This window comes from Kogia breviceps, chromosome 6 (assembly GCF_026419965.1).
Source record: "Kogia breviceps isolate mKogBre1 chromosome 6, mKogBre1 haplotype 1, whole genome shotgun sequence".
Taxonomy (NCBI): Eukaryota; Metazoa; Chordata; class Mammalia; order Artiodactyla; family Physeteridae; genus Kogia; species Kogia breviceps.
The window spans coordinates 46364429-46388838 of NC_081315.1; positions in this window are offsets into that span (position 1 = coordinate 46364429).

Sequence of the window (24410 nt, forward strand, 5' to 3'; positions counted from 1 at the left end):
GCCAACCAAGCAACCTCGGAGAGCAAATCAGCACTACAAAGAAATCTCTCGCCCCCCCCGGGGCAAAAGGGCCAGGCGAAAAAAGTCTAAAAACCAGAAAGGCAGGGCAGGCCACGGAGTCAAGGGAGCCTGGTTAAGCTGATGGGCGGGATGTCAATGGCCAACAGCCAATCTTCACAAGTGTATCCTCTTTCCCAAAACATGTAAAACACAGAACCACAGAGCATAGGGCACTTCCACACATGGGCGTTGACCTTGGGAAAATGAAAAAATCAACCACACACAGGGACCCCAAAGTTGAGGGCTGCTGTCTTGACATGAACCTCGACTCCAGTACACATTTCATATCCGAGGAAAGAGCCAAGTGGACAAACACAAGTGGACAAGTGGACAAAGACAAGTGGACAAGTGGTGCTACGTAGGTCCAATGGAGTGTCACTCAGCCATGAAATCCACGTCATGAGGCTGGTAGCAGCATCCTGAGTGGATTTAGGTACGATCATCCTCAGTGAAATAAGTCCCACAAAAAAAGAAACTTATGATATCACTTATCGAGGGAATGTAAAAATCGCTCCCCATGAACTGAATCCCCAAACAGAACAGAGTCACGCTTTTAGAAAACACACTTATGCCTGCTTCAGTGGAAAGGTGAGGTGGGGTGACGCATAAAACTCGAGTTTGAAATGAGCACAGATACTCTTCCGAAAACCGAATATGGAATGGACACGACCTACTCCTTGCTCAATCAACTGGACTCACCAGACCCTGTTCATCGCACAAGTATCTATCCAACTAGTAAGCATCTTAAAAGCTAAGTCTTGAGATCTCTGTGTAAGTGCATCAAGTGTGTGTAAACCGGCCTAAAAACAGCAGGGAAAATCAGCTCAGACCCATTCTCAGGATACATTTCCAACACAAAGAAGAAACAAGCAGGGCAAAACAGAGAGAAATTCTTCCAAAATGCGTTCAGGGACTGGCATGCAACCAGGATTGACCACATCTACAGCCCCAGCGGCAGAAGACATAAGGCTGGACACTCTTGGGGCTGAGACGATTGGTGAGGTTGGGAAAGCAAATGCAGACCGTTGAAAGGAATCCTGCGTGCTCCCCATTCCATGGGTCCCAACTCTCCAGGTTCAACGCAATCTTCCGACAGCGAAAGCACTCATTGGAAACCCAGCGGATGCTACACCGTGGGATCGGGAAAGCTTTATGAAACTCACCTCAGTTTTCATCTCCTGGTGCTCCTGTTCTCCATTCAGGCCCCCTTACTAACAATCTCCCCACTTGGAGACTCAGCGCCTTTGCATGCCTCTTTCGTACCGTCTGCAATTTGTCCGCAGGATGAACTGCAAGAGGGGGAACCAATGAGAGACTCGCTGGAGGTGTGTGGTCGGGCACATGTCACTCTCATTTCACATCGCGAAGAAGAATTCACCAAAGGCTCAGCCTGCCACCCCGGATCGACAATAGGGCGTGAAGCCATCCAGCCGTGTTGCGTCCCACTCACAAAAAAGCGACTTGGGAAATGGAGCTCAGGGGCACTGCCCTTCCCAAACCTGCAGAGTTCTAAACGATAACTATCGCCCCAAAATATATTGAGCTCAGGCTACGAAGAGGCGTTGAACGCAAGGCAGAACTGCAGGAAACGGATGTCAACGGGTACATCGGAATGGCCCCCATAGCACATGAAAAGCGCCAGAACGTGGACAATGATGCGGTTGGCCAAAAAGGGCGTATGCGATTTTTCCTGAATATATTCAGGAAAAAACGCATACGCCCTTTTTGGCCAACCAAGCAACCTGGGAGAGCAAATCAGCACGACAAAGAAATCTCTCGCCCCCCCCACCCCGGGGGGCAAAAGGGCCAGGCGAAAAAAGTCTAAAAACCAGAAAGGCAGGGCAGGCCAGGGAGTCAAGGGAGCCTTGTTCAGCTGATCGGCGGGATGTCAATGGCCAACAGCCAATCTTCACAAGTGTATCCTCTTTCCCAAAACATGTAAAACACAGAACCACAGAGCATAGGGCACTTCCACACATGGGCGTTGACCTTGGGAAAATGAAAAAATCAACCAGACACAGGGACCCCAAAGTTGAGGGCTGCTGTCTTGACATGAACCTCGACTCCGGTACACGTTTCATATCCCAGGAAAGAGCCAAGTGGACAAACACAAGTGGACAAGTGGACAAAGACAAGTGGACAAGTGGACAAGTGGTGCTACGTAGGTCCAATGGAGTGTCACTCCGCCATGAAATCCACGTCATGAGGCTGGTAGCAGCATCCTGAGTGGATTTAGGTACGATCATCCTCAGTGAAATAAGTCCCATAAAAAAAGAAACTTATGATATCACTTATCGAGGGAATGTAAAAATCGCTCCCCATGAACTGAATCCCCAAACAGAACAGAGTCACGCTTTTAGAAAACACACTTATGCCTGCTTCAGGGGAAAGGTGAGGTGGGGTGACGCATAAAACTCGAGTTTGAAATGAGCACAGATACTCTTCCGAAAACCGAATATGGAATGGACACGACCTACTCCTTGCTCAATCAACTGGACTCACCAGACCCTGTTCATCGCACAAGTATCTATTCGACTAGTAAGCATCTTAAAAGCTAAGTCTTGAGATCTCTGTGTAAGTGCATCAAGTGTTTGTAAAGCGGCCTAAAAACAGCACGGAAAATCAGCTCAGACCCATTCTGAGGATACATTTCCAACACAAAGAAGAAAGAAGCAGGGCAAAACAGAGAGAAATTCTTCCAAAATGCGTTCAGGGAGTGGCATGCAACCAGGATTGACCACATCTACAGCCCCAGCGGCAGAAGACATAAGGCTGGACACTCTTGGGGCTGAGACGATTGGTGAGGTTGGGAAAGCAAATGCAGACCCTTGAAAGGAATCCTGCGTGCTCCCCATTCCATGGGTCCCAACTCTCCAGGTTCAACGCAATCTTCCGACAGCGAAAGCACTCATTGGAAACCCAGCGGATGCTACACCGTGGGATCGGGAAAGCTTTCTGAAACTCACCTCAGTTTTCATCTCCTGGTGCTCGTGTTCTCCATTCAGGCCCCCTTACTAACAATCTCCCCACTTGGAGACTCAGCGCCTTTCCATGCCTCTTTCGAACCGTCTGCAATTTGTCCGCAGGATGAACTGCAAGAGGGGGAACCAATGAGAGACTCGCTGGAGGTGTTTGGTCGGGCACATGTCACTCTCATTTCCCATCGCGAAGAAGAATTCACCAAAGGCTCAGCCTGCCAACCTGGATCGACAATAGGGCGTGAAGCCATCCAGCCGTGTTGCGTCCCACTCACAAAAAAGCGACTTGGGAAATGGAGCTCAGGGGCACTGCCCTTCCCAAACCTGCAGAGTTCTAAACGATAACTATCGCCCCCAAATATATTGAGGTCAGGCTACGAACAGGCGCTGAACGCAAGGCAGAACTGCAGGAAACGGATGTCAACGGGTACATCGGAATGGCCCCCATAGCACATGAAAAGCGCCAGAACGTGGACAATGATGCGGTTGGCCAAAAAGGGCGTATGCGTTTTTTCCTGAATATATTCAGGAAAAAACGCATACGCCCTTTTTGGCCAACCAAGCAACCTCGGAGAGCAAATCAGCACTACAAAGAAATCTCTCGCCCCCCCCGGGGCAAAAGGGCCAGGCGAAAAAAGTCTAAAAACCAGAAAGGCAGGGCAGGCCACGGAGTCAAGGGAGCCTGGTTAAGCTGATGGGCGGGATGTCAATGGCCAACAGCCAATCTTCACAAGTGTATCCTCTTTCCCAAAACATGTAAAACACAGAACCACAGAGCATAGGGCACTTCCACACATGGGCGTTGACCTTGGGAAAATGAAAAAATCAACCAGACACAGGGACCCCATGGTTGAGGGCTGCTGTCTTGACATGAACCTCGACTCCAGTACACATTTCATATCCGAGGAAAGAGCCAAGTGGACAAACACAAGTGGACAAGTGGACAAAGACAAGTGGACAAGTGGTGCTACGTAGGTCCAATGGAGTGTCACTCAGCCATGAAATCCACGTCATGAGGCTGGTAGCAGCATCCTGAGTGGATTTAGGTACGATCATCCTCAGTGAAATAAGTCCCACAAAAAAAGAAACTTATGATATCACTTATCGAGGGAATGTAAAAATCGCTCCCCATGAACTGAATCCCCAAACAGAACAGAGTCACGCTTTTAGAAAACACACTTATGCCTGCTTCAGGGGAAAGGTGAGGTGGGGTGACGCATAAAACTCGAGTTTGAAATGAGCACAGATACCCTTCAGAAAACCGAATATGGAATGGACACGACCTACTCCTTGCTCAATCAACTGGACTCACCAGACCCTGTTCATCGCACAAGTATCTATCCGACTAGTAAGCATCTTAAAAGCTAAGTCTTGATATCTCTGTGTAAGTGCATCAAGTGTGTGTAAACCGGCCTAAAAACAGCAGGGAAAATCAGCTCAGACGCATTCTGAGGATACATTTCCGACACAAAGAAGAAACAAGCAGGGCAAAACAGAGAGAAATTCTTCCAAAATGCGTTCAGGGACTGGCATGCAACCAGGATTGACCACATCTACAGCCCCAGCGGCAGAAGACATAAGGCTGGACACTCTTGGGGCTGAGACGATTGGTGAGTTTGGGAAAGCAAATGCAGACCCCTGAAAGGAATCCTGCGTGCTCCCCATTCCATGGGTCCCAACTCTCCAGGTTCAACGCAATCTTCCGACAGCGAAAGCACTCATTGGAAACCCAGCGGATGCTACACCGTGGGATCGGGAAAGCTTTCTGAAACTCACCTCAGTTTTCATCTCCTGGTGCTCGTGTTCTCCATTCAGGCCCCCTTACTAACAATCTCCCCACTTGGAGACTCAGCGCCTTTCCATGCCTCTTTCGTACCGTCTGCAATTTGTCCGCAGGATGAACTGGAAGAGGGGGAACCAATGAGAGACTCGCTGGAGGTGTGTGGTCGGGCACATGTCACTCTCATTTCACATCGCGAAGAAGAATTCAGCAAAGGCTCAGCCTGCCACCCTGGATCGACAATAGGGCGTGAAGCCATCCAGCCGTGTTGCGTCCCACTCACAAAAAAGCGACTTGGGAAATGGAGCTCAGGGGCACTGCCCTTCCCAAACCTGCAGAGTTCTAAACGATAACTATCGCCCCCAAATATATTGACGTCAGGCTACGAAGAGGCGTTGAACGCAAGGCAGAACTGCAGGAAACGGATGTCAACGGGTACATCGGAATGGCCCCCATAGCACATGAAAAGCGCCAGAACATGGACAATGATGCGGTTGGCCAAAAAGGGCGTATGCGTTTTTTCCTGAATATATTCAGGAAAAAATGCATACGCCCTTTTTGGCCAACCAAGCAACCTGGGAGAGCAAATCAGCACTACAAAGAAATCTCTCGCCCCCCCCCCCCCCCCGGGGCAAAAGGGCCAGGCGAAAAAAGTCTAAAAACCAGAAAGGCAGGGCAGGCCACGGAGTCAAGGGAGCCTTGTTAAGCTGATGGGCGGGATGTCAATGGCCAACAGCCAACCTTCACAAGTGTATCCTCTTTCCCAAAACATGTAAAACACAGAACCACAGAGCATAGGGCACTTCCACACATGGGCGTTGACCTTTGGAAAATGAAAAAATCAACCAGACACAGGGACCCCAAAGTTGAGGGCTGCTGTCTTGACATGAACCTCGACTCCGGTACACGTTTCATATCCCAGGAAAGAGCCAAGTGGACAAACACAAGTGGACAAGTGGACAAAGACAAGTGGACAAGTGGACAAGTGGTGCTACGTAGGTCCAATGGAGTGTCACTCCGCCATAAAATCCACGTCATGAGGCTGGTAGCAGCATCCTGAGTGGATTTAGGTACGATCATCCTCAGTGAAATAAGTCCCACAAAAAAAGAATCTTATGATATCACTTATCGAGGGAATGTAAAAATCACTCCCCATGAACTGAATCCCCAAACAGAACAGAGTCACGCTTTTAGAAAACACACTTATGCCTGCTTCAGGGGAAAGGTGAGGTGGGGTGACGCATAAAACTCGAGTTTGAAATGAGCACAGATACCCTTCAGAAAACCGAATATGGAATGGACACGACCTACACCTTGCTCAATCAACTGGACTCACCAGACCCTGTTCATCGCACAAGTATCTATCCGACTAGTAAGCATCTTAAAAGCTAAGTCTTGATATCTCTGTGTAAGTGCATCAAGTGTGTGTAAACCGGCCTAAAAACAGCAGGGAAAATCAGCTCAGACGCATTCTGAGGATACATTTCCGACACAAAGAAGAAACAAGCAGGGCAAAACAGAGAGAAATTCTTCCAAAATGCGTTCAGGGACTGGCATGCAACCAGGATTGACCACTTCTACAGCCCCAGCGGCAGAAGACATAAGGCTGGACACTCTTGGGGCTGAGACGATTGGTGAGGTTGGGAAAGCAAATGCAGACCGTTGAAAGGAATCCTGCGTGCTCCCCATTCCATGGGTCCCAACTCTCCAGGTTCAACGCAATCTTCCGACAGCGAAAGCACTCATTGGAAACCCAGCGGATGCTACACCGTGGGATCGGGAAAGCTTTCTGAAACTCACCTCAGTTTTCATCTCCTGGTGCTCGTGTTCTCCATTCAGGCCCCCTTACTAACAATCTCCCCACTTGGAGACTCAGCGCCTTTGCATGCCTCTTTCGTACCGTCTGCAATTTGTCCGCAGGATGAACTGGAAGAGGGGGAACCAATGAGAGACTCGCTGGAGGTGTTTGGTCGGGCACATGTCACTCTCATTTCCCATCGCGAAGAAGAATTCACCAAAGGCTCAGCCTGCCAACCTGGATCGACAATAGGGCGTGAAGCCATCCAGCCGTTTTGCGTGCCACTCACAAAAAAGCGACTTGGGAAATGGAGCTCAGGGGCACTGCCCTTCCCAAACCTGCAGAGTTCTAAACGATAACTATCGCCCCCAAATATATTGAGGTCAGGCTACGAAGAGGCATTGAACGCAAGGCAGAACTGCAGGAAACGGATGTCAACGGGAACATCGGAATGGCCCCGATAGCACATGAAAAGCGCCAGAACGTGGACAATGATGCGGTTGGCCAAAAAGGGCGTATGCGTTTTTTCCTGAATATATTCAGGAAAAAACGCATACGCCCTTTTTGGCCATCCAAGCAACCTCGGAGATCAAATCAGCACTACAAAGAAATCTCTCGCCACCCCCCCCCCGGGGCAAAAGGGCCAGGCGAAAAAAGTCTAAAAACCAGAAAGGCAGGGCAGGCCACGGAGTCAAGGGAGCCTTGTTAAGCTGATGGGCGGGATGTCAATGGCCAACAGCCAATCTTCACAACTGTATCCTCTTTCCCAAAACATGTAAAACACAGAACCACAGAGCATAGGGCACTTCCACACATGGGCGTTGACCTTGGGAAAATGAAAAAATCAACCAGACACATGGACCCCAAAGTTGAGGGCTGCTGTCTTGAAATGAACCTCGACTCCGGTACACGTTTCATATCCCAGGAAAGAGCCAAGTGGACAAACACAAGTGGACAAGTGGACAAAGACAAGTGGACAAGTGGACAAGTGGTGCTACGTAGGTCCAATGGAGTGTCACTCAGCCATGAAATCCACGTCATGAGGCTGGTAGCAGCATCCTGAGTGGATCTAGGTACGATCATCCTCAGTGAAATAAGTCCCACAAAAAAAGAAACTTATGATATCACTTATTGAGGGAATGTAAAAATCGCTCCCCATGAACTGAATCCCCAAACAGAACAGAGTCACGCTTTTAGAAAACACACTTATGCCTGCTTCAGTGGAAAGGTGAGGTGGGGTGACGCATAAAACTCGAGTTTGAAATGAGCACAGATACTCTTCCGAAAACCGAATATGGAATGGACACGACCTACTCTTGCTCAATCAACTGGACTCACCAGACCCTGTTCATCGCACAATTATCTATCCAACTAGTAAGCATCTTAAAAGCTAAGTCTTGAGATCTCTGTGTAAGTGCATCAAGTGTGTGCAAAGCGGCCTAAAAACAGCAGGGAAAATCAGCTCAGACCCATTCTGAGGATATATTTCCAACACAAAGAAGAAACAAGCAGGGCAAAACAGAGAGAAATTCTTCCAAAATGCGTTCAGGGACTGGCATGCAACCAGGATTGACCACATCTACAGCCCCAGCGGCAGAAGACATAAGGCTGGACACTCTTGGGGCTGAGACGATTGGTGAGGTTGGGAAAGCAAATGCAGACCGTTGAAAGGAATCCTGCGTGCTCCCCATTCCATGGGTCCCAACTCTCCAGGTTCAACGCAATCTTCCGACAGCGAAAGCACTCATTGGAAACCCAGCGGATGCTACACTGTGGGATCGGGAAAGCTTTCTGAAACTCACCTCAGTTTTCATCTCCTGGTGCTCGTGTTCTCCATTCAGGCCCCCTTACTAACAATCTCCCCACTTGGAGACTCAGCGCCTTTGCATGCCTCTTTCGTACCGTCTGCAATTTGTCCGCAGGATGAACTGGAAGAGGGGGAACCAATGAGAGACTCGCTGGAGGTGTTTGGTCGGGCACATGTCACTCTCATTTCCCATCGCGAAGAAGAATTCACCAAAGGCTCAGCCTGCCACCCCGGATCGACAATAGGGCGTGAAGCCATCCAGCCGTGTTGTGTCCCACTCACAAAAAAGCGACTTGGGAAATGGAGCTCAGGGGCACTGCCCTTCCCAAACCTGCAGAGTTCTAAACGATAACTATCGCCCCAAAATATATTGAGGTCAGGCTACGAAGAGGCGTTGAACGCAAGGCAGAACTGCAGGAAACGGATGTCAACGGGTACATCGGAATGGCCCCGATAGCACATGAAAAGGGCCAGAACGTGGACAATGATGCGGTTGGCCAAAAAGGGCGTATGCGTTTTTTCCTGAATATATTCAGGAAAAAACGCATACGCCCTTTTTGGCCAACCAAGCAACCTGGGAGAGCAAATCAGCACTACAAAGAAATCTCTCGCCCCCCCCCCGGGGCAAAAGGGCCAGGCGAAAAAAGTCTAAAAACCAGAAAGGCAGGGCAGGCCACGGAGTCAAGGGAGCCTTGTTAAGCTGATGGGCGGGATGTCAATGGCCAACAGCCAACCTTCACAAGTGTATCCTCTTTCCCAAAACATGTAAAACACAGAACCACAGAGCATAGGGCACTTCCACACATGGGCGTTGACCTTGGGAAAATGAAAAAATCAACCAGACACAGGGACCCCAAAGTTGAGGGCTGCTGTCTTGACATGAACCTCGACTCCGGTACACGTTTCATATCCCAGGAAAGAGCCAAGTGGACAAACACAAGTAGACAAGTGGACAAAGACAAGTGGACAAGTGGACAAGTGGTGCTACGTAGATCCAATGGAGTGTCACTCCGCCATAAAATCCACGTCATGAGGCTGGTAGCAGCATCCTGAGTGGATTTAGGTACGATCATCCTCAGTGAAATAAGTCCCACAAAAAAAGAAACTTATGATATCACTTATCGAGGGAATGTAAAAATCGCTCCCCATGAACTGAATCCCCAAACAGAACAGAGTCACGCTTTTAGAAAACACACTTATGCCTGCTTCAGGGGAAAGGTGAGGTGGGGTGACGCATAAAACTCGAGTTTGAAATGAGCACAGATACCCTTCAGAAAACCGAATATGGAATGGACACGACCTACTCCTTGCTCAATCAACTGGACTCACCAGACCCTGTTCATCGCACAAGTATCTATCCGACTAGTAAGCATCTTAAAAGCTAAGTCTTGATATCTCTGTGTAAGTGCATCAAGTGTGTGTAAACCGGCCTAAAAACAGCAGGGAAAATCAGCTCAGACGCATTCTGAGGATACATTTCCGACACAAAGAAGAAACAAGCAGGGCAAAACAGAGAGAAATTCTTCCAAAATGCGTTCAGGGACTGGCATGCAACCAGGATTGACCACATCTACAGCCCCAGCGGCAGAAGACATAAGGCTGGACACTCTTGGGGCTGAGACGATTGGTGAGTTTGGGAAAGCAAATGCAGACCCCTGAAAGGAATCCTGCGTGCTCCCCATTCCATGGGTCCCAACTCTCCAGGTTCAACGCAATCTTCCGACAGCGAAAGCACTCATTGGAAACCCAGCGGATGCTACACCGTGGGATCGGGAAAGCTTTCTGAAACTCACCTCAGTTTTCATCTCCTGGTGCTCGTGTTCTCCATTCAGGCCCCCTTACTAACAATCTCCCCACTTGGAGACTCAGCGCCTTTCCATGCCTCTTTCGTACCGTCTGCAATTTGTCCGCAGGATGAACTGGAAGAGGGGGAACCAATGAGAGACTCGCTGGAGGTGTGTGGTCGGGCACATGTCACTCTCATTTCACATCGCGAAGAAGAATTCAGCAAAGGCTCAGCCTGCCACCCCGGATCGACAATAGGGCGTGAAGCCATCCAGCCGTGTTGCGTCCCACTCACAAAAAAGCGACTTGGGAAATGGAGCTCAGGGGCACTGCCCTTCCCAAACCTGCAGAGTTCTAAACGATATCTATCGCCCCCAAATATATTGACGTCAGGCTACGAAGAGGCGTTGAACGCAAGGCAGAACTGCAGGAAACGGATGTCAACGGGTACATCGGAATGGCCCCCATAGCACATGAAAAGCGCCAGAACATGGACAATGATGCGGTTGGCCAAAAAGGGCGTATGCGTTTTTTCCTGAATATATTCAGGAAAAAATGCATACGCCCTTTTTGGCCAACCAAGCAACCTGGGAGAGCAAATCAGCACTACAAAGAAATCTCTCGCCCCCCCCCCCCCCGGGGCAAAAGGGCCAGGCGAAAAAAGTCTAAAAACCAGAAAGGCAGGGCAGGCCACGGAGTCAAGGGAGCCTTGTTAAGCTGATGGGCGGGATGTCAATGGCCAACAGCCAACCTTCACAAGTGTATCCTCTTTCCCAAAACATGTAAAACACAGAACCACAGAGCATAGGGCACTTCCACACATGGGCGTTGACCTTTGGAAAATGAAAAAATCAACCAGACACAGGGACCCCAAAGTTGAGGGCTGCTGTCTTGACATGAACCTCGACTCCGGTACACGTTTCATATCCCAGGAAAGAGCCAAGTGGACAAACACAAGTGGACAAGTGGACAAAGACAAGTGGACAAGTGGACAAGTGGTGCTACGTAGGTCCAATGGAGTGTCACTCCGCCATAAAATCCACGTCATGAGGCTGGTAGCAGCATCCTGAGTGGATTTAGGTACGATCATCCTCAGTGAAATAAGTCCCACAAAAAAAGAATCTTATGATATCACTTATCGAGGGAATGTAAAAATCGCTCCCCATGAACTGAATCCCCAAACAGAACAGAGTCACGCTTTTAGAAAACACACTTATGCCTGCTTCAGGGGAAAGGTGAGGTGGGGTGACGCATAAAACTCGAGTTTGAAATGAGCACAGATACCCTTCAGAAAACCGAATATGGAATGGACACGACCTACACCTTGCTCAATCAACTGGACTCACCAGACCCTGTTCATCGCACAAGTATCTATCCGACTAGTAAGCATCTTAAAAGCTAAGTCTTGATATCTCTGTGTAAGTGCATCAAGTGTGTGTAAACCGGCCTAAAAACAGCAGGGAAAATCAGCTCAGACGCATTCTGAGGATACATTTCCGAAACAAAGAAGAAACAAGCAGGGCAAAACAGAGAGAAATTCTTCCAAAATGCGTTCAGGGACTGGCATGCAACCAGGATTGACCACTTCTACAGCCCCAGCGGCAGAAGACATAAGGCTGGACACTCTTGGGGCTGAGACGATTGGTGAGGTTGGGAAAGCAAATGCAGACCGTTGAAAGGAATCCTGCGTGCTCCCCATTCCATGGGTCCCAACTCTCCAGGTTCAACGCAATCTTCCGACAGCGAAAGCACTCATTGGAAACCCAGCGGATGCTACACCGTGGGATCGGGAAAGCTTTCTGAAACTCACCTCAGTTTTCATCTCCTGGTGCTCGTGTTCTCCATTCAGGCCCCCTTACTAACAATCTCCCCACTTGGAGACTCAGCGCCTTTGCATGCCTCTTTCGTACCGTCTGCAATTTGTCCGCAGGATGAACTGGAAGAGGGGGAACCAATGAGAGACTCGCTGGAGGTGTTTGGTCGGGCACATGTCACTCTCATTTCCCATCGCGAAGAAGAATTCACCAAAGGCTCAGCCTGCCAACCTGGATCGACAATAGGGCGTGAAGCCATCCAGCCGTTTTGCGTGCCACTCACAAAAAAGCGACTTGGGAAATGGAGCTCAGGGGCACTGCCCTTCCCAAACCTGCAGAGTTCTAAACGATAACTATCGCCCCCAAATATATTGAGGTCAGGCTACGAAGAGGCATTGAACGCAAGGCAGAACTGCAGGAAACGGATGTCAACGGGAACATCGGAATGGCCCCGATAGCACATGAAAAGCGCCAGAACGTGGACAATGATGCGGTTGGCCAAAAAGGGCGTATGCGTTTTTTCCTGAATATATTCAGGAAAAAACGCATACGCCCTTTTTGGCCATCCAAGCAACCTCGGAGATCAAATCAGCACTACAAAGAAATCTCTCGCCACCCCCCCCCCGGGGCAAAAGGGCCAGGCGAAAAAAGTCTAAAAACCAGAAAGGCAGGGCAGGCCACGGAGTCAAGGGAGCCTTGTTAAGCTGATGGGCGGGATGTCAATGGCCAACAGCCAATCTTCACAACTGTATCCTCTTTCCCAAAACATGTAAAACACAGAACCACAGAGCATAGGGCACTTCCACACATGGGCGTTGACCTTGGGAAAATGAAAAAATCAACCAGACACATGGACCCCAAAGTTGAGGGCTGCTGTCTTGAAATGAACCTCGACTCCGGTACACGTTTCATATCCCAGGAAAGAGCCAAGTGGACAAACACAAGTGGACAAGTGGACAAAGACAAGTGGACAAGTGGACAAGTGGTGCTACGTAGGTCCAATGGAGTGTCACTCAGCCATGAAATCCACGTCATGAGGCTGGTAGCAGCATCCTGAGTGGATTTAGGTACGATCATCCTCAGTGAAATAAGTCCCACAAAAAAAGAAACTTATGATATCACTTATTGAGGGAATGTAAAAATCGCTCCCCATGAACTGAATCCCCAAACAGAACAGAGTCACGCTTTTAGAAAACACACTTATGCCTGCTTCAGTGGAAAGGTGAGGTGGGGTGACGCATAAAACTCGAGTTTGAAATGAGCACAGATACTCTTCCGAAAACCGAATATGGAATGGACACGACCTACTCTTGCTCAATCAACTGGACTCACCAGACCCTGTTCATCGCACAATTATCTATCCAACTAGTAAGCATCTTAAAAGCTAAGTCTTGAGATCTCTGTGTAAGTGCATCAAGTGTGTGCAAAGCGGCCTAAAAACAGCAGGGAAAATCAGCTCAGACCCATTCTGAGGATATATTTCCAACACAAAGAAGAAACAAGCAGGGCAAAACAGAGAGAAATTCTTCCAAAATGCGTTCAGGGACTGGCATGCAACCAGGATTGACCACATCTACAGCCCCAGCGGCAGAAGACATAAGGCTGGACACTCTTGGGGCTGAGACGATTGGTGAGGTTGGGAAAGCAAATGCAGACCGTTGAAAGGAATCCTGCGTGCTCCCCATTCCATGGGTCCCAACTCTCCAGGTTCAACGCAATCTTCCGACAGCGAAAGCACTCATTGGAAACCCAGCGGATGCTACACTGTGGGATCGGGAAAGCTTTCTGAAACTCACCTCAGTTTTCATCTCCTGGTGCTCGTGTTCTCCATTCAGGCCCCCTTACTAACAATCTCCCCACTTGGAGACTCAGCGCCTTTGCATGCCTCTTTCGTACCGTCTGCAATTTGTCCGCAGGATGAACTGGAAGAGGGGGAACCAATGAGAGACTCGCTGGAGGTGTTTGGTCGGGCACATGTCACTCTCATTTCCCATCGCGAAGAAGAATTCACCAAAGGCTCAGCCTGCCACCCCGGATCGACAATAGGGCGTGAAGCCATCCAGCCGTGTTGTGTCCCACTCACAAAAAAGCGACTTGGGAAATGGAGCTCAGGGGCACTGCCCTTCCCAAACCTGCAGAGTTCTAAACGATAACTATCGCCCCAAAATATATTGAGGTCAGGCTACGAAGAGGCGTTGAACGCAAGGCAGAACTGCAGGAAACGGATGTCAACGGGTACATCGGAATGGCCCCGATAGCACATGAAAAGGGCCAGAACGTGGACAATGATGCGGTTGGCCAAAAAGGGCGTATGCGTTTTTTCCTGAATATATTCAGGAAAAAACGCATACGCCCTTTTTGGCCAACCAAGCAACCTGGGAGAGCAAATCAGCACTACAAAGAAATCTCTCGCCCCCCCCCCGGGGCAAAAGGGCCAGGCGAAAAAAGTCTAAAAACCAGAAAGGCAGGGCAGGCCACGGAGTCAAGGGAGCCTTGTTAAGCTGATGGGCGGGATGTCAATGGCCAACAGCCAACCTTCACAAGTGTATCCTCTTTCCCAAAACATGTAAAACACAGAACCACAGAGCATAGGGCACTTCCACACATGGGCGTTGACCTTGGGAAAATGAAAAAATCAACCAGACACAGGGACCCCAAAGTTGAGGGCTGCTGTCTTGACATGAACCTCGACTCCGGTACACGTTTCATATCCCAGGAAAGAGCCAAGTGGACAAACACAAGTGGACAAGTGGACAAAGACAAGTGGACAAGTGGACAAGTGGTGCTACGTAGGTCCAATGGAGTGTCACTCCGCCATAAAATCCACGTCATGAGGCTGGTAGCAGCATCCTGAGTGGATTTAGGTACGATCATCCTCAGTGAAATAAGTCCCACAAAAAAAGAAACTTATGATATCACTTATCGAGGGAATGTAAAAATCGCTCCCCATGAACTGAATCCCCAAACAGGACAGAGTCACGCTTTTAGAAAACACACTTATGCCTGCTTCAGGGGAAAGGTGAGGTGAGGTGACGCATAAAACTCGAGTTTGAAATGAGCACAGATACCCTTCAGAAAACCGAATATGGAATGGACACGACCTACTCCTTGCTCAATCAACTGGACTCACCAGACCCTGTTCATCGCACAAGTATCTATCCGACTAGTAAGCATCTTAAAAGCTAAGTCTTGAGATCTCTGTGTAAGTGCATCAAGTGTGTGTAAACCGGCCTAAAAACAGCAGGGAAAAGCAGCTCAGACGCATTCTGAGGATACATTTCCGACATAAAGAAGAAACAAGCAGGGCAAAACAGAGAGAAATTCTTCCAAAATGCGTTCAGGGACTGGCATGCAACCAGGATTGACCACATCTACAGCCCCAGCGGCAGAAGACATAAGGCTGGACACTCTTGGGGCTGAGACGATTGGTGAGGTTGGGAAAGCAAATGCAGACCCTTGAAAGGAATCCTGCGTGCTCCCCATTCCATGGGTCCCAACTCTCCAGGTTCAACGCAATCTTCCGACAGCGAAAGCACTCATTGGAAACCCAGCGGATGCTACACCGTGGGATCGGGAAAGCTTTCTGAAACTCACCTCAGTTTTCATCTCCTGGTGCTCGTGTTCTCCATTCAGGCCCCCTTACTAACAATCTCCCCACTTGGAGACTCAGCGCCTTTCCATGCCTCTTTCGTACCGTCTGCAATTTGTCCGCAGGATGAACTGGAAGAGGGGGAACCAATGAGAGACTCGCTGGAGGTGTTTGGTCGGGCACATGTCACTCTCATTTCCCATCGCGAAGAAGAATTCACCAAAGGCTCAGCCTGCCAACCTGGATCGACAATAGGGCGTGAAGCCATCCAGCCGTGTTGCGTCCCACTCACAAAAAAGCGACTTGGGAAATGGAGCTCAGGGGCACTGCCCTTCCCAAACCTGCAGAGTTCTAAACGATAACTATCGCCCCAAAATATATTGAGGTCAGGCTACGAAGAGGCGTTGAACGCAAGGCAGAACTGCAGGAAACGGATGTCAACGGGTACATCGGAATGGCCCCCATAGCACATGAAAAGCGCCAGAACGTGGACAATGATGCGGTTGGCCAAAAAGGGCGTATGCGTTTTTTCCTGAATATATTCAGGAAAAAACGCATACGCCCTTTTTGGCCAACCAAGCAACCTGGGAGAGCAAATCAGCACTACAAAGAAATCTCTCGCCACCCCCCCCCCCCCGGGGCAAAAGGGCCAGGCGAAAAAAGTCTAAAAACCAGAAAGGCAGGGCAGGCCACGGAGTCAAGGGAGCCTTGTTAAGCTGATGGGCGGGATGTCAATGGCCAACAGCCAACCTTCACAAGTGTATCCTCTTTCCCAAAACATGTAAAACACAGAACCACAGAGCATAGGGCACTTCCACACATGGGCGTTGACCTTTGGAAAATGAAAAAATCAACCAGACACAGGGACCCCAAAGTTGAGGGCTGCTGTCTTGACATGAACCTCGACTCCGGTACACCTTTCATATCCCAGGAAAGAGCCAAGTGGACAAACACAAGTAGACAACTGGACAAAGACAAGTGGACAAGTGGTGCTACGTAGATCCAATGGAGTGTCACTCCGCCATAAAATCCACGTCATGAGGCTGGTAGCAGCATCCTGAGTGGATTTAGGTACGATCATCCTCAGTGAAATAAGTCCCACAAAAAAAGAAACTTATGATATCACTTATCGAGGGAATGTAAAAATCGCTCCCCATGAACTGAATCCCCAAAGAGAACAGAGTCACGCTTTTAGAAAACACACTTATGCCTGCTTCAGGGGAAAGGTGAGGTGGGGTGACGCATAAAACTCGAGTTTGAAATGAGCACAGATACCCTTCAGAAAACCGAATATGGAATGGACACGACCTACACCTTGCTCAATCAACTGGACTCACCAGACCCTGTTCATCGCCCAAGTATCTATCCGACTAGTAAGCATCTTAAAAGCTAAGTCTTGGGCTTCCCTGGTGGCGCAGTGGTTGAGAGTCCGCCTGCCGATGCGGGGGACGCGGGTTCGTGCCCCGGTTCGGGAGGATCCCACGTGCCGCGGAGCGACTGGGCCCGTGAGCCATGGCCGCCAGGCCTGCGCGTGCGGAGCCTGTGCTCCGCAGCGGGAGAGGCCACAACAGTGAGAGGCCCGCATACCGCAAAAAAAAAAAAAAAAAGCTAAGTCTTGATATCTCTGTGTAAGAGCATCAAGTGTGTGTAACCCGGCCTAAAAACAGCAGGGAAAATCAGCTCAGACGCATTCTGAGGATACATTTCCGACACAAAGAAGAAACAAGCAGGGCAAAACAGAGAGAAATTCTTCCAAAATGCGTTCAGGGACTGGCATGCAACCAGGATTGACCACATCTACAGCCCCAGCGGCAGAAGACATAAGGCTGGACACTCTTGGGGCTGAGACGATTGGTGAGGTTGGGAAAGCAAATGCAGACCGTTGAAAGGAATCCTGCGTGCTCCCCATTCCATGGGTCCCAACTCTCCAGGTTCAACGCAATCTTCCGACAGCGAAAGCACTCATTGAAACCCAGCGGATGCTACACCGTGGGATCGGGAAAGCTTTCTGAAACTCACCTCAGTTTTCATCTCCTGGTGCTCGTGTTCTCCATTCAGGCCCCCTTACTAACAATCTCCCCACTTGGAGACTCAGCGCCTTTCCATGCCTCTTTCGAACCGTCTGCAATTTGTCCGCAGGATGAACTGCAAGAGGGGGAACCAATGAGAGACTCGCTGGAGGTGTTTGGTCGGGCACATGTCACTCTCATTTCCCATCGCGAAGAAGAATTCACCAAAGGCTCAGCCTGCTACCCCGGATCGACAATAGGGCGTGAAGCCATCCAGCCGTGTTGCGTCCCACTCACAAAAAAGCGACTTGGGAAATGGAGCTCAGGGGCACTGCACTTCCCAAACCTGCAGAGTTCTAAACGATAACTATCGCCCCAAAATATATTGAGGTCAGGCTACGAAGAGGCGTTGAACGCAAGGCAAAACTGCAGGAAACGGATATCAACGGGTACATCGGAATGGCCCCGATAGCACATGAAAAGCGCCAGAACGTGGACAATGATGCGGTTGGCCAAAAAGGGCGTATGCGTTTTTTCCTGAATATATTCAGGAAAAAACGCATACGCCCTTTTTGGCCAACCAAGCAACCTGGGAGAGTAAATCAGCACTACAAAGAAATCTCTCGCCACCGCCCGGGGCAAAAGGGCCAGGCGAAAAAAGTCTAAAAACCAGAAAGGCAGGGCAGGCCACGGAGTCAAGGGAGCCTTGTTAAGCTGATGGGCGGGATGTCAATGGCCAACAGCCAACCTTCACAAGTGTATCCTCTTTCCCAAAACATGTAAAACACAGAACCACAGAGCATAGGGCACTTCCACACATGGGCGTTGACCTTGGGAAAATGAAAAAATCAACCAGACACAGGGACCCCATGGTTGCGGGCTGCTGTCTTGACATGAACCTCGACTCTGGTACACGTTTCATATCCCAGGAAAGAGCCAAGTGGACAAAGACAAGTGGACAAGTGGACAAAGACAAGTGGACAAGTGGACAAGTGGTGCTACGTAGGTCCAATGGAGTGTCACTCCGCCATAAAATCCACGTCATGAGGCTGGTAGCAGCATCCTGAGTGGATTTAGGTACGATCATCCTCAGTGAAATAAGTCCCACAAAAAAAGAATCTTATGATATCACTTATCGAGGGAATGTAAAAATCGCTCCCCATGAACTGAATCCCCAAACAGAACAGAGTCACGCTTTTAGAAAACACACTTATGCCTGCTTCAGGGGAAAGGTGAGGTGGGGTAACGCATAAAACTCGAGTTTGAAATGAGCACAGATACTCTTCCGAAAACCGAATATGGAATGGACACGACCTACTCCTTGCTCAATCAACTGGACTCACCAGACCCTGTTCATCGCACAAGTATCTATCCGACTAGTAAGCATCTTAAAAGCTAAGTCTTGAGATCTCTGTGTAAGTGCATCAAGTGTGTGTAAACCGGCCTAAAAACAGCAGGGAAAATCAGCTCAGACCCATTCTGAGGATACATTTCCGACACAAAGAAGAAACAAGCAGGGCAAAACAGAGAGAAATTCTTCCAAAATGCGTTCACGGACTGGCATGCAACCAGTATTGACCACATCTACAGCCCCAGCGGCAGAAGACATAAGGCTGGACACTCTTGGGGCTGAGACGATTGGTGAGGTTGGGAAAGCAAATGCAGACCCTTGAAAGGAATCCTGTGTGCTCCCCATTCCATGGGTCCCAACTCTCCAGGTTCAACGCAATCTTCCGACAGCGAAAGCACTCATTGGAAACCCAGCGGATGCTACACCGTGGGATCGGGAAAGCTTTCTGAAACTCACCTCAGTTTTCATCTCCTGGTGCTCGTGTTCTCCATTCAGGCCCCCTTACTAACAATCTCCCCACTTGGAGACTCAGCGCCTTTGCATGCCTCTTTCGTACCGTCTGCAAATTGTCCGCAGGATGAACTGGAAGAGGGGGAACCAATGAGAGACTCGCTGGAGGTGTGTGGTCGGGCACATGTCACTCTCATTTCCCATCGCGAAGAAAAATTCACCAAAGGCTCAGCCTGCCACCCCGGATCGACAATAGGGCGTGAAGCCATCCAGCCGTGTTGCGTCCCACTCACAAAAAAGCGACTTGGGAAATGGAGCTCAGGAGCACTGCACTTCCCAAACCTGCAGAGTTCTAAACGATAACTATCGCCCCCAAATATATTGAGGTCAGGCTACGAAGAGGCGTTGAACGCAAGGCAGAACTGCAGGAAACGGATGTCAACGGGTACATCGGAATGGCCCCGATAGCACATGAAAAGCGCCAGAACGTGGACAATGATGCGGTTGGCCAAAAAGGGCGTATGCGTTTTTTCCTGAATATATTCAGGAAAAAACGCATACGCCCTTTTTGGCCAACCAAGCAACCTGGGAGAGTAAATCAGCACTACAAAGAAATCTCTCGCCACCCCCCGGGGCAAAAGGGCCAGGCGAAAAAAGTCTAAAAACCAGAAAGGCAGGGCAGGCCACGGAGTCAAGGGAACCTTGTTAAGCTGATGGGCGGGATGTCAATGGCCAACAGCCAACCTTCACAAGTGTATCCTCTTTCCCAAAACATGTAAAACACAGAACCACAGAGCATAGGGCACTTCCACACATGGGCGTTGACCTTGGGAAAATGAAAAAATCAACCAGACACAGGGACCCCAAAGTTGAGGGCTGCTGTCTTGACATGAACCTCGACTCCGGTACACGTTTCATATCCCAGGAAAGAGCCAAGTGGACAAAGACAAGTGGACAAGTGGACAAAGACAAGTGGACAAGTGGACAAGTGGTGCTACGTAGGTCCAATGGAGTGTCACTCAGCCATGAAATCCACGTCATGAGGCTGGTAGCAGCATCCTGAGTGGATTTAGGTACGATCATCCTCAGTGAAATAAGTCGCAGAAAAAAAGAAACTTATGATATCACTTATCGAGGGAATGTAAAAATCGCTCCCCATGAACTGAATCCCCAAACAGAACAGAGTCACGCTTTTAGAAAACACACTTATGCCTGCTTCAGGGGAAAGGTGAGGTGGGGTGACGCATAAAACTCGAGTTTGAAATGAGCACAGATACTCTTGCGAAAACCGAATATGGAATGGACACGACCTACTCCTTGCTCAATCAACTGGACTCACCAGACCCTGTTCATCGCACAAGTATCTATCCGACTAGTAAGCATCTTAAAAGCTAAGTCTTGAGATCTCTGTGTAAGTGCATCAAGTGTGTGTAAAGCGGCCTAAAAACAGCAGGGAAAATCAGCTCAGACCCATTCTGAGGATACATTTCCAACACAAAGAAGAAACAAGCAGGGCAAAACAGAGAGAAATTCTTCCAAAATGCGTTCAGGGACTGGCATGCAACCAGGATTGACCACATCTACAGCCCCAGCAGCAGAAGACATAAGGCTGGACACTCTTGGGGCTGAGACGATTGGTGAGGTTGGGAAAGCAAATGCAGACCGTTGAAAGGAATCCTGCGTGCTCCCCATTCCATGGGTCCCAACTCTCCAGGTTCAACGCAATCTTCCGACAGCGAAAGCACTCATTGGAAACCCAGCGGATGCTACACCGTGGGATCGGGAAAGCTTTCTGAAACTCACCTCAGTTTTCATCTCCTGGTGCTCGTGTTCTCCATTCAGGCCCCCTTACTAACAATCTCCCCACTTGGAGACTCAGCGCCTTTGCATGCCTCTTTCGTACCGTCGACAATTTGTCCGCAGGATGAACTGCAAGAGGGGGAACCAATGAGAGACTCGCTGGAGGTGTGTGGTCGGGCACATGTCACTCTCATTTCCCATCGCGAAGAAGAATTCACCAAAGCCTCAGCCTGACACCCCGGATCGACAATAGGGGGTGAAGCCATCCAGCCGTGTTGCGTCCCACTCACAAAAAAGCGACTTGGGAAATGGAGCTCAGGGGCACTGCACTTCCCAAACCTGCAGAGTTCTAAACGATAACTATCGCCCCAAAATATACTGAGGTCAGGCTACGAAGAGGCGTTGAACGCAAGGCAGAACTGCAGGAAACGGATGTCAATGGGTACATCGGAATGGCCCCGATAGCACATGAAAAGCGCCAGAACGTGGACAATGATGTGGTTGGCCAAAAAGGGCGTATGCGTTTTTTCCTGAATATATTCAGGAAAAAACGCATACGCCCTTTTTGGCCAACCAAGCAACCTGGGAGAGCAAATCAGCACTACAAAGAAATCTCTCGCCCCCCCCCCGGGGCAAAAGGGCCAGGCGAAAAAAGTCTAAAAACCAGAAAGGCAGGGCAGGCCAGGGAGTCAAGGGAGCCTTGTTAAGCTGATGGGCGGGATGTCAATGGCCAACAGCCAATCTCACAAGTGTATCCTCTTTCCCAAAACATGTAAAACACAGAACCACAGAGCATAGGGCACTTCCACACATGGGCGTTGACCTTGGGAAAATGAAAAAATCAACCAGACACAGGGACCCCAAAGTTGAGGGCTGCTGTCTTGACATGAACCTCGACTCCGGTACACGTTTCATATCCCAGGAAAGAGCCAAGTGGACAAACACAAGTGGACAAGTGGACAAAGACAAGTGGACAAGTGGACAAGTGGTGCTACGTAGGTCCAATGGAGTGTCACTCAGCCATGAAATCCACGTCATGAGGCTGGTAGCAGCATCCTGAGTGGATTTAGGTACGATCATCCTCAGTGAAATAAGTCGCAGAAAAAAAGAAACTTATGATATCACTTATCGAGGGAATGTAAAAATCGCTCCCCATGAACTGAATCCCCAAACAGAACAGAGTCACGCTTTTAGAAAACACACTTATGCCTGCTTCAGGGGAAAGGTGAGGTGGGGTGACGCATAAAACTCGAGTTTGAAATGAGCACAGATACTCTTGCGAAAACCGAATATGGAATGGACACGACCTACTCCTTGCTCAATCAACTGGACTCACCAGACCCTGTTCATCGCACAAGTATCTATCCGACTAGTAAGCATCTTAAAAGCTAAGTCTTGAGATCTCTGTGTAAGTGAATCAAGTGTGTGTAAAGCGGCCTAAAAACAGCAGGGAAAATCAGCTCAGACCCATTCTGAGGATACATTTCCAACACAAAGAAGAAACAAGCAGGGCAAAACAGAGAGAAATTCTTCCAAAATGCGTTCAGGGACTGGCATGCAACCAGGATTGACCACATCTACAGCCCCAGCGGCAGAAGACATAAGGCTGGACACTCTTGGGGCTGAGACGATTGGTGAGGTTGGGAAAGCAAATGCAGACCCTTGAAAGCAATCCTGCGTGCTCCCCATTCCATGGGTCCCAACTCTCCAGGTTCAACGCAATCTTCCGACAGCGAAAGCACTCATTGGAAACCCAGCGGATGCTACACCGTGGGATCGGGAAAGCTTTCTGAAACTCACCTCAGTTTTCATCTCCTGGTGCTCGTGTTCTCCATTCAGGCCCCCTTACTAACAATCTCCCCACTTGGAGACTCAGCGCCTTTGCATGCCTCTTTCGTACCGTCGACAATTTGTCCGCAGGATGAACTGCAAGAGGGGGAACCAATGAGAGACTCGCTGGAGGTGTGTGGTCGGGCACATGTCACTCTCATTTCCCATCGCGAAGAAGAATTCACCAAAGCCTCAGCCTGACACCCCGGATCGACAATAGGGGGTGAAGCCATCCAGCCGTGTTGCGTCCCACTCACAAAAAAGCGACTTGGGAAATGGAGCTCAGGGGCACTGCACTTCCCAAACCTGCAGAGTTCAAAACGATAACTATCGCCCCAAAATATACTGAGGTCAGGCTACGAAGAGGCGTTGAACGCAAGGCAGAACTGCAGGAAACGGATGTCAACGGGTACATCGGAATGGCCCCGATAGCACATGAAAAGCGCCAGAACGTGGACAATGATGCGGTTGGCCAAAAAGGGCGTATGCGTTTTTTCCTGAATATATTCAGGAAAAAACGCATACGCCCTTTTTGGCCAACCAAGCAACCTGAGAGAGCAAATCAGCACTACAAAGAAATCTCTCGCCAACCCCCCCCCGCGGGGCAAAAGGGCCAGGCGAAAAAAGTCTAAAAACCAGAAAGGCAGGGCAGGCCACGGAGTCAAGGGAGCCTTGTTAAGCTGATGGGCGGGATGTCAATGGCCAACAGCCAACCTTCACAAGTGTATCCTCTTTCCCAAAACATGTAAAACACAGAACCACAGAGCATAGGGCACTTCCACACATGGGCGTTGACCTTGGGAAAATGAAAAAATCAACCAGACACAGGGACCCCAAAGTTGAGGGCTGCTGTCTTGACATGAACCTCGACTCCGGTACACGTTTCATATCCCAGGAAAGAGCCAAGTGGACAAACACAAGTGGACAAGTGGACAAAGACAAGTGGACAAGTGGACAAGTAGTGCTACGTAGGTCCAATGGAGTGTCACTCAGCCATGAAATCCACGTCATGAGGCTGGTAGCAGCATCCTGAGTGGATTTAGGTACGATCATCCTCAGTGAAATAAGTCGCACAAAAAAAGAAACTTATGATATCACTTATCGAGGGAATGTAAAAATCGCTCCCCATGAACTAAATCCCCAAACAGAACAGAGTCACGCTTTTAGAAAACACACTTATGCCTGCTTCAGGGGAAAGGTGAGGTGGGGTGACGCATAAAACTCGAGTTTGAAATGAGCACAGATACTCTTCCGAAAACCGAATATGGAATGGACACGACCTTCTCCTTGCTCAATCAACTGCACTCACCAGACCCTGTTCATCGCACAAGTATCTATCCGACTAGTAAGCATCTTAAA